We start from the raw sequence: 14,793 nt of genomic DNA, 5'->3' as shown, positions 1-14,793 counted from the left end.
GGAGCTTTCTGGAGGAGTCTTTAGGGTTTTAGAGGTAAACAATCATATCGTCAGCAAATAGTGACAGTTTAACTTCCTCTTTACTAATTTGGATGCCCTTTATTTCTTTCTCTTGTTTGGTTGCTCTGGCTAGAACTTCTAGTGCTGTGTTGTAGAGGAGTAGTGAGAGTGGGCATCCCTGTCTTGTTCCAGTTCTCAGAGGAAATGCTTTCAACTTTTCCCCATTCAGTATTTTGTTGGCTGTGGGTTTGTCATAGATGGCTTTTATTACATTGAGGTATGTCCTTTGTATGCCAATTTTGCTGAGAGTTTTAATCATAAAACAATGTTGGATTTTGTCTAATGCTTTTTCTGCATCTATTGAGATGATCCTGTGATTTTTGTTTTTAATTCTTTTTATGTGGTGTGTCACATTTATTGACTTGCATATTTGAAACCACCCCTGCATCTCTGGCATGAAACTCACTTGAACATGGTGGATTATCTTTTTGATATGTTGTTGGATTCAGTTAGCTAGTATTTTGTTAACAATTTTAGCATCTATGTTCATCAGAGATATTGGTCTATAGTTTTCTTTTTTGGTTATGTCCTTTCCTGATTTTGGTATTAGCGTGATGTTGGCTTCATAGAATGAATTAGGAAGGGTTCCTTCTCTCTCTATCTTGTGGAATAGTGTCAAAAGGATTCATACTAATTCTTCTTTGAGTGTCTAGTAGAATTCTTCTGTGAATCTGTCTGGTCCTGGACATTTTTTGTTGGTAATTTTTTAATTACCATTTCAGTTTCGCTGCTTGTTATTGGTCTGTTCAGGGTATCTAATGCTTCCTGAGTTAAGCTAGGAGGGTTGTATTTTTCCAGGAATTTACCCATGTCTTCTAAGTTTTTTAGTTTATGTGCATAAAGGTGTTCATGTTAGCCTGGAATGATCTTTTGTATTTCAGTAGTGTCGGTTGTAATATCTCCCATTTCATTTGTTTGGATTTCCTCTATTCTTTTCTTGGTTAATCTTGCTAGTAGTCTATCAATTTCATATATCTTTTCAAAGAACGAGCTCTTTGTTTCATTTATCTTTTGTATTTTTTTTTTTCCGTTTCAATTTCATTTAGTTCTGCTCTGATCTTGTTTATTTCTTTTCTTCTATTGGGTTTGGGTTTGGTTTGTTTTTGTTTCTCTAGTTCCTTGAATTGTTACCTTGTAATATCAGCTTGTGCTCTCTCAGTCTCTTTGATGTAGGTGTTTAGGGCTATGAACTTTCCCCTTAGCACTGCCTTTGCTGTATCCCAGAGGTTTTGACAAGTTGTGTCATTATTGTTTTTCAGTTCGAAGAATTTTTAAATTTTCATGCCGATTTTGTTTTTGACCCAATGATCATTCAGGAGCAGGTTATTTAATTTTCATGTATTTGCATGATTTTGAAGATTCCTTTTGGAGTTTATTTCCAGTTTTATTCCACTGTGGTCTGAGAGAGTGCGTGATATAATTTCAATTGTTTAAAATTTACTGAGGCTTGTTTCATGGCCTATCATATGGTCTAACTTGGAGAAAGTTTCATGCTCTGTTGAATAGAATGTGTACTCTGCAGTTGTTGGATGAAATGTTCTGTATATATCTGTTAAGTCCATTTGTTCCAGGATATAGTTTAAATCCATTTTTTCTTTGTTGACTTTGTGTCTTGCTGACCTGTCTAGTGCTGTCAGTGGAGTATTAAAATCCCCATTATTATTGTGTTGCTGTCTATCTCATTTCTTAGGTCCTTTAGCGATTGTTTTATAAATTCAGGAGCTCCAGTGTTAGGTGCATCCATGTTCAGGACTGTGATACTTCCCTGTTAGACAAGGCCTTTAACCATTATATAATGTCCCTCTTGTCTCTTAACTGCTGTTGCTTTAAAGTTTGTTTTGTCTGATGTAAGAATAGCTACTCCTGCTTGCTTTTGGTGTCCATTTGCATAAAATGCCTTTTTCCACCGCTTCACTTTAAGTTTATGTAAGTCCTTATGTGTTAGGTGAGTCTCCCGAAGGCAGCAGATAGTTGGTTGGTAAGTTCCTATCTATTCTACAGTTCTGTATCTTTTAAGTGGAGCATTTAGGCCATTTACATTCAATGTTAATGTTGAAATGTGAGGTACCATTGCATTCATTGTGCTATCTGTTGCCTGTGTACCTTGTTTTTTGTGTTTTTGCTTTTTAAATTATATTTTTGTTTTATAGGTTCTGTGTGGTTTACGCTTTAAAGAAGTTCTGTGTTTATGTGTTTCTGGGATTTGTTTCAAGATTTAGAGCTCCTTTTAGCAGTTCTTTTAGTGGTGGCTTGGTAGTGGCAAATTCCCTCAGCATTTGTTTGCCTGTATACAAAATTCTTGGCTGATAATTGTTTTGTTTGAGGAGGCTGAAGATAGGGCCCCAATTCCTTCTAGCTTATAGGGTTTCTGCTGAGAATTCTGCTGTTAATTTGATTGGTTTTCCTTTATAGGTTACCTGGTGTTTTTGTCTCACAGCTCTTAAGATTATTTCCTTCATCTTAACTTTAGATAATCTGATGACAATGTGCCTAGGTGATGATCTTTTTGCAGGTGTTCTTTGTGCTTCTTGTATGTGGATATCTAGGTCTCTAGCAAGGCCAGGGAAGCTTTCCTCGATTACTCTCCCAAATATTGTAGCAGGATGAGCCACAGACAAAACTCCTCAGACATGGAGTTAAAGAAGGAAGAGGTTTATTTGGCTGGGAGCATCGGCAAGACTCCTGTCTCAAGAGCTGAGCTCCCCGAGTGAGCAATTCCTGTCCCTTTTAAGGGCTCACAACTCTAAGGGGGTCTGCGTGGGAGGGTCATGATCGATTGAGCAAGCAGGGGGTACGTGACTGGGGGCTGCGTGCACTGGTAATCTGAATGAAACAGAACAGGACAGGGATTTTCACAGTGCTTTTCCATACAATGTCTGGAGTCTATAGATAACATAACCGATTAGGTCAGGGGTCGATCTTTAACTACCAGGCCCAGGGCGCAGTGCCGGGCTGTCTGCCTTTGGATTTCATTTCTGCCTTTTAGTTTTTACTTCTTCTTTCTTTGGAGGCAAAAACTGGGCATAAGACAATATGAGGGGTGGTCTCCTCCCTTAATATGTTTTCCAAACTTTTAGATTTCTCTTATTCCTCAGGTACACTGATTATTCTTAGGTTTGGTTGTTTAACATAATCCCAGATTTCTTGGAGCTTTGTTCATATTTTCTTAGTCTTTTTTCTTAGTTTTTGTGTATTGGGTTAATTTGAAGACTTTGTCTTTGAGCTCTGAATTTCTTTCTTCTATTTGTTCAATTCTATTGTTGAGACTTTCCAGAGCATTTTGCATTTCTATAAGTGTGTTCAATGGTTCCTGAAGTTTTGATTATTTTTTCTTTATGCTATCTATTTCCTTGAATATTTCTCCCTTCACTTCTTGAATCGTTTTTTGGATTTCCTTGCACTGGGCTTTACATTTCTCTGGTGCCTCCCTGATTAGCTTAATAACTAATCTCTTGAATTCTTTTTCATGTAAATCAGGGATTACTTCTTGGTTTAGATCCATTTCTGGTGAGCTAGTGTGATTTTTTTAGGGGGTGTTAAAGAGCCTTGTTTTGTCACGTTACCAGAGTTGGTCTTCTGGTTCCTTCTCATTTGGGTAGGCTCTGTCAGAGGGAAGGTCTAGGGCTGAAGGCTGTTCTTCAGATTCTTTTGTACCACAGAGTGTTCCCTTGATGTAGTACCCTCTCTCTTTTCCTATGGATGTGGCTTCCTGTGAGCCAAGCTGCAGTGATTGTTATCTCTCTTCTGGGTGTTGCCACCCAGAAAGTCTACCTGGCCCTGGGCTGGTACTGGGGCTTGTCTGCACAGCATTCTGTGATGTGAACCATCTATGGGTCTCTCAGCCATGGATACCAGCACCTGTTCTGGTGGAGGTGGCCAGGGGTGAAATGGACTCTTTGAGTGTTCTTAGCTTTGGTGGTTTAATGTTTTATTTTTGTTTGCCTGGCCTCCTGCCAGGAGGTGGCACTTTCCAGAGAGCATCGGCTGTGGTAGTATGGAGAGGAACTGGTGGTGGGTGGGGCCCTAGAACTTCCAAGATTATATGCCGTTTGTCTTCAGCTACCGAGGTGGGTAGGGAAGACCCATCAGGTTGGGGCAGGGTTCGGTGTGTCTGAGCTCAGACTCTCCTTGGGTGGGTCTTGCTGAAGCTACTGTGGGGGATGGGGGAGAGGTTCCCAGGTCAATGGAGTTGTGTACCTAGGAGGGTTATGGCTGCTTCTGCTGAGTCATGCAGGTTGTCAGGGAAGTGGGGGAAAGCCGGCAGTTACAGGCCTCATCCAGCTCCCACACAATCCAAAGGGGTGGTCTCACTCAAACCATGCCCCCCATTAGCCCCAAGTCTGTTTCCAGGCAGTGGGTGAGCAGGGCTTGAGAACTTGCCCCAGGCTACCCACCTCCCAGCTGCAAAATAAAAGGGCTTTGGTTTCTCTCCCTTCCGTGGAGTCTGCATGCAGGATTCGCGCCCTCCTCAGAGTTCTGGCTGGGAGGCTTCTCACCCGGTTCAAACTGTTACAAAGTTCAGCTGGAGACCTCCTTCTCTCTGTGGCAATTTTCCCATGCCTCTGGCCACCCTCTCGAAGGATCCCTGTGGTGTCAGCAGGAATGGCCCGCTTGGGGACCCAGTGAGCTCCCAGGGCCTTTCCCGCTGCTTCCTCTACCTCTATATTTCACTCTGCTCTCTAAATTGACTCAGCTTCAGGCAAGGTTGAAAACTTCTGCAAACTAGACCTTCAGTTTCCCCAGTAGGGGTGTGTGTTTTGGAGCGGAGGACTCTCTTTGCCACTTCTGTAGTTTGGGCACTCAGTATTTGGGGTGTCTCCTAGGTCCTACAGGAGCAGTCCTTTTCCTTCAGAGGGTCTGTGGGCCCTCTCGGGATTCCTGGTTTGTTCTTGCAGTCATTCTGGAGCTAAAATTCACTATGGGAGCCTCTGTATGCTGCTCTGTCCATTTGAGTTGGAGCTGCAATCTAGTCCTGCCTCGTCTCTGCCATGATGATCCAAAGACAGCTTGATTTCTTTGGGTCAGATCTGATCAGTTGTCACTAGAGGTGTCAGTATCATGTGATATAAAATATAACCTCCTAAGTATCAAGAGTGGTTTCCCCTAGAACTGAAGTGGGCATGACAAGATGCCAAGGCTTGCTCTGGTAGTATACTTGGGAAAGTTATTAGGGCTGGAGATAGTCATTTGAATAAATCACAGAGTGATGTCACTGGAAGTCATGAGAATGAATGGTATCTCTGAAAAAATAAAAAAGAAGTACAGATAACATTTTGAGAATAGCCACATTTGGTGAGTGACAAGACACATGGGTTTGAGTGTACAAGCTAAAGTAATGTTACAAATTCATCTACCATCCCTGCACAGTGGATGGAGAGGACACAGGGAAGCTCTAACTACCTCTGCAACTGCATGGCAGGGAGAGAAAACACAACTGGACATGCCGGTGAGTTTCAACCAATAAGGAGGGAAGAAGCCAGCAGATATACTTCTCGTCCTTCTTCCCCATCAAAGACTATTTTAAGAAATAGCAGTTTTCTAGGCTCTATGGAGACAACCTGTGAGATCAGGCTACCAGCTATGTTTGTTGTAAAGTTGTGGCCTATTTAGAAACATACCTTCATGTTTTTGCTCTCACTCATTTCCCCCATCACTTCTCCTTTTCCCTAATTCTTGTTTCCTGGGGTTCCTCTGCCTCTCAAAGCATTAGCTAATAAGTTTTTCTTAGGGCTTAGTTTTCAAGGGAGCCTGGGATAAAACACCTTCATTAAATATACTAACCATTGCTAACAGCACACTGGGCATCTACAGCCAATCAGTTAAAGTCAAGTCTGGTGGTTCTCAAAGAGTGATCCCTGGACCAGCACCTGCAGAATCAGCATCACTTGGGGATTTGTTAGAAATGCATATTCTCAGGCCTCACCCTATACCTACCAAATTAGGAATGCTGGCTGACTTTGATGCACACTAATTAATGCATGAAATCCATTGATCTAGTCCAAGTGTTGTCCAACTCATATTTATGGGCTAGCTGCTTATTTTTTATAACAAAATGGTTTATTGGAATGCAGCCACATCCATTCGTTTACTTAGAGCCTATGGCTGCTTTTATGTCACAAGGTAGAGTTGAGTGGTTGACAGAATAAAGGATTTGTGATATGGCTCTTTAAGAAAACATTTGCCAACTCCTACTCTAGTGCAACCCTGCACTTCTGCTCCCCACAGGTGAGTCACATTATTACCAAGAGTAAGTGGTTTTCTTACCCAAACCTGTGTGTACCAGTTACTCTTGTTATTGCTATCATTTAACCTAATTGAAACTACCTCAACCAATGCCCTATGAATTCAATAAAGAAATAGGGATTTTGGATTTTATTTTTATGGAAACTAAGTTGAGTGTTTTGAAGATACTTGAGGTGAGTAACTAAAATGTATTGCTGTAAAACTAGGTGTGTACTATAATTTTATATATTTTATATAGCTATAAAATACTAGAAGGAAATAATAGAAGTCAAGAAATGGGCCAGGCACGGTGGCTTACTCCTGTAATCCCAGCACTCTGGGAGGCCAAGGCGGGTGGATCACCTGAGGTCAGGAGATTGAGACCAGCCTGGCCAACATGGTGAAACCCCGTCTCTACTAAAAATACAAAAATTAGCCAGGCATGGCAGTGCGTGCCTGTAATCCCATCTACTTGGAAGGCTGAGGCAGGAGAATCACTGAACCCAGCAGGCAGAGGTTGCAGTGAGCTGAGATTGTGCCACAGCACTCCAGCCTGGGCAACAGAGTAAGACTTGGTCTCAAAAACAAAAAATTAAAAAAAAAAAAGAAAGGATTTGCATTCATTTTGTATTTAGGTTCTGACTCCACTTTAAAGAAACTCAAACTGGGAATTGCAGGGAATACATTAGGACTGTAGCTTGGGAAAGAATGGTCTTTTAGAATAATCAGAAGAAGCATACTAAGATAAAAGATAGCCCCATAAAGACTGGTGAATAAGTAAATGTTATCCCCATTGAAGTTAAAGAGAGATGTGGATTGTTTCCGTTGTTTTTGTGATTTCAGCTTTAAATAATCTTCTTGATTAGCTGGTCAGGATGCTGACTGAGGCTCGTAAAAGGGCATGTTTTAGGTATATGAAAGTAGATGTCCCTGTGTCATGCCCGAATGTACCTACAGGTGTATTAGGGTCTGTATGTCATCAGGATATATAGAAATTTCTCAAATGTATTTTTTTAACCTATGCATCAGAATCACCTTAATAAAATGGAGAAGCTTGGAGAGATTCCAAGGAATCTTAATTTTAATAGCCCCCATGTGATTTTTATATATGCAGAAGAATCAGTAGTACAGAATAATCACCTATTTAATTATTTACATTCAAGTCATTAACTAAAATGCAACCCAGCTCAAGGGATTATATAAAATCAGTTAATGTTTTTCCTAATGTCTTCCATTAAAATATGTTATTGCATATTTACAGCCATCTTTAAATTCCTTCCGTACGAAATGATAGATAAATAGGTAGATAAGTTTTAGACTTGCTCCTATTTACTATATGAAAGCTTCCATCAGACAGCAATCAGGTTTTTTTAGCAGTTAGCGGAGTCCCAGAGTTGAACCATCAAAATCTCAAAGCTGTAAATGTATAAAGTATAAAATCGAGTATGGATGTATATGTGAATGTACATATGAATATATAATAGAATGTTAACTTTTAAATCTTGTCCAAGACACTGAAATAGAATAGATGTGAAATTTAAAAGCAAGATGCCAAACTCCAAGAGGAAATTTCAACGTCAGTGACTGAGAACTGGTGAGATGGCTCAGAAATTCACAAAAGACAGAGCTGCCTTCCTGCATGGACCCCATTGGAGAGTCTGGCTGCTTTCCTGTATTGCAGGTGGAGAGCTGGGAGGGACCTCTTGAAAAGCCCAGTTTCCTGGAGCTGGGGACATGGAGTCTAGGGCCTGATTTCACTTTGTGAAAGCTAAAACAGCATGGCCTGTGGTGGGAGGACCAGGGGGGAAGAGAATGAGAGCAGAGGAGAAAGGGAGGCGTGGGCAGGGTGGGGTGGGGAGACAGAAAGGAGAGCAGAGACCTAGGGTTAACTCCCTTTTGCTATGGGAGTGTTCCCTCAAGACCCCATCTTGGCCCCTTCTGGGAGGAGAGTGACCTTCGTGAAGCCTTAGCAGGTCCTGGCAGGGAGGACTGTCAGGCAGGGGACTCCAGTGAGAGCCTGTTACTGCAGTGGACAGACACCAGGAGAAGGGAGCCTCGGTCAGAGTGTTACTGGTGGAAAATATCCAAGTTATCCCAAGTTACCTGCAGCCTATCCAAAGAAACTTTAGAAAAGAAAAAATAAGGCATACTTTAATTGCATTCATCCTGTGTCTGGTCAGCATGACAATCAAACATGTATGTGGATGCTGGTCCCCAAGCACAGTGGCGAAATAAAGACATTCACAAAGCAGCTTAAATACTAACTCCCTCAAAATTTGGAGGGCAGGTTTCGGAGGCATTTGGCCATGATGCTGTCACCTAAGTATTTTTACCAAATCACGCGAAGAAAAACCTGAGGAAAAAGCTTCTCTGTAGAAATTGTGCTGTGAAACTGTCTTTATGATCACCTTGGAGGGCAGATGCAATCAATTCCCTGCCTGAGATGGTCTTTAACTAAAGGTCAAACAAATTTTCCTACATGCCCCAGGGAGAAATATTTAAAAACCCAAATAATTGCCCCGTGATGTCACAGGTATTATTTTTAGCGTTTATGAGCTTACTTCATTTTCCTGAACTCAACACTATATGAATTGCTATTTTATATAATGTCGCATGCTGTGATATTATGTTTTACTGTAATCCAAGTATTCAAATCACATTAAAATAGTCATGCACCTACAAGTCATGTTAATTGCCTCTGCTGCGTATTTCCTGTTTCTTGCTCCAGATTTAGTTTCTACCATTTTTTGCTCAGCTCTGAGGGTATGTCTCAATGGGTTCCTTTGTTTTCTGGCTTTCGGGTACAGGAGGTCACAGTTAAATCTGCGTAAGGTAACAGCATTTTCCTCAGCCTTTTTCCTAAGGAGGTACCCAGGCAGGCTGCTCCCTGACTTAGGGAACCTGTTCCTGACTGGGCCTCTCCTCATAGCCCACAGATGATCACTGCAGCCTGCTTTAATGGGATTCACTGTTATTCCTGTGCCTCTCACACAGGTGTATGCATTTACTCAACTTTCCTCAAATGACCCAAACTGAGAGTCCCATCTGTTTCTTGCCAAGCCCGTAACCGATGATTTGCCTGTTCTGTTAGTCATTTCGCATGTACTATAATGGATATTTAAGATATAATTTTTATAAAAAGAAAAGGATCATAAGAATTGTTGGGTTTACTTTCCTGTTATTCTTTGCTAGTTTTCATATTATGATTTGAGAAGATCTGTTCCTTACTTGATCCCAGATTTCTGCTATTTTCTCCCAACTTAAGCTTGAATTGGGGCAAAAACTCTAAATGCTACAGGGATAACTTGGGAGAGGCGAGGAGATGAGGAGAACGATGGGTGAGGCTTGGGACCCTCTGCCCCAGCTTCCTCCAGAACCGCTCCCTTTTTGTTTGGCTCTTGGCTGAGCTTCTTTGTAAGAATAAATTTGTAAGTTTGATAAAATAATTCTACTGTTTAAAATGTGTGAAAATCAGTAGTAGGTTAAGGCATGAAATATTCTCTTTGAAGTGTAAATCAGTCATCTGAAAGGGCTAGTACCTTATTGGCCATTACCAATTAATCAGAATCATTCTCAAATGGGGCTTAGCAGAGCAGTGCTGACAGTTCAGTTGAAGGCCTTGGTCTTTGTAGAGACTCAAGAAGGTGACATGGTCATACTCAGGAGAAAAGCTGCAAAGATGAGGGATGGATTCTCTGTATGAAGATGAAAAGATTTATTTATTTATTTATTTATTTATTTTTTGAGATGGAATCTTGCTCTGTCACCCAGGCTGGAGTGCAGTGGCACAATCTCAGTTCACTGCAACCTCCGCCTCTCGGGTTCATGTGATTCTCCCACCTCAGCCTCCTGAATAGCTGGGATTACAGGTGTGCACCACTACGCCTGGCTAATTTTTGTATTTTTTTTTTTTTTTTTTTTAGTAGACATAGGGTTTCGCCATGTTGATCAGGCTGATCTCAAATTCCTGACCTCAAGTGAGCCACCCACCTCGGCCTCCCAAAGTGCTGGGATTACAGCCATGAAACACTGCGCCTGGCTGAAACAAAGATTTTATACCCATTTTTTTCTGACTTTGAGTCTGGCCAGCCTGTCTGAAGACAATGAGTTGTGTCACCACATCTCACGCAGAAAAAATGTTTGATGCCTGGTGCTTGGCAGTTTGTTATGAAGAAAGAGATTGTGCTGAAAGAGCTTGTTATTATCTGGGGCTGCCCCTTAGTTGTTCATGTCTGAGATCTGGGAATGATCCCTTAGGCATCCTTCTCCCTTGGTCCACACACCCCATTTGTCACCAGGCTTATGGATACTCCTTTTGAATATCTCTTAATAAATACTGCTGCTTCTCTTCACATTATTTCTTCTGCCTTGGGCACTCTTCTTTCTATTTGTCTCTTGGCTCAACACTTCAGGAACTAGCTTTAAGGTTACATCTTCAGAGACGTCTTCCTTAACTTTCTAATCTGAACAAGTTCCCCATTATGCTCTTTTACCGTATTCTTTAGTTTTTCTTCATAGCTCTTGACATGATTTTAATTATAATTTTGTTTTGGTGGCTACAGGTTTAGTTTGTGACTCTCTTGATAGTTTCACCTTAGGAAGTGTGACTGTCCTGGTCGTCCTTGTGTCCTTGGCACTTAGAATAGTGCTTGTATGTAGAAGGGACTCAGGACGTTCTTTTTTTTTTTTGAGACAGAGTCTCCCTCTGTCGCCCAGGCTGGAGTGCAGTGGCGCGATCTTGGCTCACTGCAACCTCTGCCTCCCGTGTTCAAGCAATTCTCCTGCCTCGGCCTCCCAAGTAGCTGGGGTAACACGTGCCCGCCACCATGCCCAGCTAATTTTTTTGTATTTTTAGTAGACACAGGGATTCACCATGTTGACCAGGCTGGTCTTGAACTCCTGACCTCAGGTGATCTGCCCGCCTTGGCCTCCCAAAGTGCTGGGATTATAGGTGTGAGCCACTGCGCCCAGCCTCAGGACAATAAAAATGTCTTAATAAAAATAAGTGGATAGATTAATCTTGACCCGTCTCCTCTCAATGCAAACACCGAGATTTGCTCCCAGATTTGTTGGATCTGTCTTCTATTTCTCTCAGATACCTCTCCTTCCTGACATCTCTACCGCCATTACTCTATGCTCCATCATCTCTCACCTGGACAACTGCAACTGATTTTACACCAGACTCCCTGATTCTACGTTCTCTACACCACAGCTAAGGTGCCGTTTTTCTGTTGCTTAAAACCCCTTAAAGCTCACATTGCCCTTAGTAGGAAGCCTAAACTCTTTAACAGGCTGAAGACCTTTCTGGATTTGACACCTGTTTATCAGTCACATATTCGGGTTTCTCTTCTCCAGACATATTGGACTGATTGGACTGTCTTCTAGATCTTTGGCTGCTTTTTTTTTTTTTTTTTTTTTCACTTTCTGAATGTGTGCACAGGCTATTTTTCAAAGCCTGAAATCTTTCTTCCTTCACTTCCTCTCTCTCTCTCTTCCCACCTTCATTTTCCTGGTTGATCCTCACTCTTCCTGCACACTTTTCTTAGATGTCACTTATTTGGGAAACCTTCTTTGGCCCCAGGCCCTATGCCTGGGCTTTGCTGTCCCCTCTTTGGCTCTGAGTTCCCTATCTCAGCGCTTTTACCCTGTCTTCATTTACCTGTCGTCTGGTTTCTGTCTGTCACTGGATAGTAAACTCTTGGAGAACAGGAACCATGTTGGCGTTATGCACATGGAACACTTCCAAGTGCTGAGTACACAGGAAGGTCCTAATCAATGCTTGTTGAATGAATGAATGAATGATTTTGGTGAGCATGGGCTAGGGTTTATTTAGAGATAATAAATTTATTTAGAGATAATAAAAGCAGAAAAGTTGTGACTGCTGTTGAAATATTTCTTTTTTTCTCTCCACATTTTTCCTTCCTACCTTTTCGGGCAGGTATCAATACCTTGTAGTTTCTTACCTCAGGAAAAGCTTAAAGTGAGTGAACAGAAAGCAGAGACTGCTTGAAACTTAAGGCTCTTCTTATTTTTCTAGATGCCAAAGCTCTTTGAAGAAATGATGCCACATATCTCTAAGAAGGAGGATTGAGAGGGGTATTCTTTGTAGGGTAGTAAGAGAGGAAGAGAGAGATTTTTCCAAAGTGGATAAATGGTAGACATCTGTGAGTTCTAAGAGCAGGAGTCACTTCTTGACAAAGCCGGGAGGAAATGGCAAGACATGAGATGAAGAAACTGCATAGTATATCCAGGGAGTGGAACTGCTGGAATTCTAATCTCCAAAGACATTGGATACACCCTTGTGGGACCTCATATTTAGGGATTATGTAGAAAGCAATTTATATACATATATATAAATATATATGATATATAGTTACATTTAACTATGTATACTTAACTAAATATATATTATGTATTATATGATATATATATACTTGACTATATATGATATATACTTTTATAGTATATAAAGACATAATATATACATATAAATGAAATAGAAACTTAAAAAAAAACTCTTTTAGGATTTAGTATTTTGGTATCCAGGCACATCTGGACTGAAAAGCCATCCAGGTTTCTGGGTATGTTTTTAGTAGGTAACAGAACCTTCTTGGCGTTGTTGTTGTTGTTGTCATTGTTTGTTTGTTTTGGTCATGAGCATCTCTGATACAATAGGTTTGCCCCATTTTCCAGAAGGAGAAATTAAGGACTGGAACAGTTAGCATATAAAGGAAAAGCCAGAATGGGCAACTCTAAGGGCAACTGGAAATACAAACATCTCAGGCTTTTGTTAGTTGTTTTATAGTTGTGTAATTGTTGTTTGCTTTCACATAGTTAGACACATTTGGCCTACCAGTAGTTCACTCATTTATTCATAAACATTTGTTTTAGGTCTATTAGTGCTGGCCTAGACACTGGGGATTCATGGCTGAATAGAGGGGGGATGTAGCACATTTGAGACCAGGAATACATAGTTTAGTTTCAAACCTTGTTTTTAGAATGGAATTTCTTGTATTCCCTTTCTAAAGAGGCTTCTTTCAACCACAGTGAATGCAGCAAAGTTGGGGATGTTTGGCAATGCTTTTTGGTGACATATTTACATCAGGATTGTTCTTTTTTTTTCCATAGTGACATCCATGATTGATATCAAGAGAGCAAACTATTCTAAGCTGTGAGTACTCTCCTGATTCCCTTCTCCGCTCTGACAGGAGTAAGTATTGCATGCCTCAATCATTATCCTTCTTCCTTAAATTATCTCTACTGTGCTAAAGAAAGTGATGAACCATATATATTTAATCTTCCAGTTACTGGGATGGAGTCAAAGATTGATCACATTTACATTATTGAGGATGAATCACCCTTCTGATATCTGATAGCATTTATTTCTTTGAAAAATGGATGAAAATGATCTACAAAGGCATAGTGAATGTTTTGGGTATGGAAGCTTCTGGACTTTGAACAGGCTAGTTTTAAAGCATATTCAAAGTATCCTCTGACACTAATTTTGTACAAAATCTGCAAGCCAAACCACTTGATCCTGTGGCATAGGTTTCAAGACAAGAGCTCAGTTAGGTTTTACTTAAATGTCTTCAATATCTGTAGAAATTAGTTACTTACTATATGATTAAAAAACTGGGATGCTAAACAATGGAACAAGAACATTCCTTAAAATTTTTTAAACGGAACTGACTTTGACCTCAACTGGAAATTTTTGGCTTGATTAGAAGCTTTGCCCTCAATGTCAGGTCAAACCCTGAAGGTACTTGTTTTGGACTTTGTTGAGACCATCAAGTTTTTTGTTCTTTTTACTTTGCTCCTCTCCAAATACATGCCATCAGGTAAAAACTAAATCAAAGCCATAAAACCACCACCATGACAAAAATCAAGACTAGGCTCTTCCTAGGGTACCATTATTCTGGAAATGAGAATACAGATGCTTCTTGACTTATGGTGAGGTTATGTCCTGATAAACCCATTGTAAATTAAAAATATCCTAAGGCAAAAATGCATTTAATACGCCTATCCTACCATAGCCTATCATAGGCTAAGCTATGACAGCTAAGCTATAATAGCTATGATAGGCTACAGTAGGATAGGTGTATTAAATGCATTTTTGCCTTAGGTTTTTTTTTTTTTTTTTTTTTTTTTTTTTTGAGACAGAGTCTCACTCTGTCGCCCAGGCTGGAGTGCAGTGGCGTGATCTCGGCTCACTGCAAGCTCCACCTCCTGAGTTCACTCCATTCTCCTGCCTCAGCCTCCCGAGTAGCTGGGACTACAGGCGCCCACCACCACACCCAGCTAATTTTTTTTATTTTTTGTAGAGACAGGATTTCACCGTGTTAGCCAGGATGGTCTCGATCTCCTGACCTAGTGATCCGCCCGTCTCGGCCTCCCAAAGTGCTGGGATTACAGGTGTGAGCCACCACGCCTGGCCACCTTAGGATATTTTAAATTTACAGTGGGTTTGTTGAATATTGAATACTGGACATTACGTTGGAACTGCGACAGTTT

The sequence above is a fragment of the Pongo pygmaeus genome, chromosome 17 (assembly GCF_028885625.2).
Source record: "Pongo pygmaeus isolate AG05252 chromosome 17, NHGRI_mPonPyg2-v2.0_pri, whole genome shotgun sequence".
In the NCBI taxonomy this organism is placed as follows: domain Eukaryota; kingdom Metazoa; phylum Chordata; class Mammalia; order Primates; family Hominidae; genus Pongo; species Pongo pygmaeus.
The sequence above is the reverse complement of the archived record's forward strand: the minus strand, read 5'-3'. Positions refer to the sequence as shown.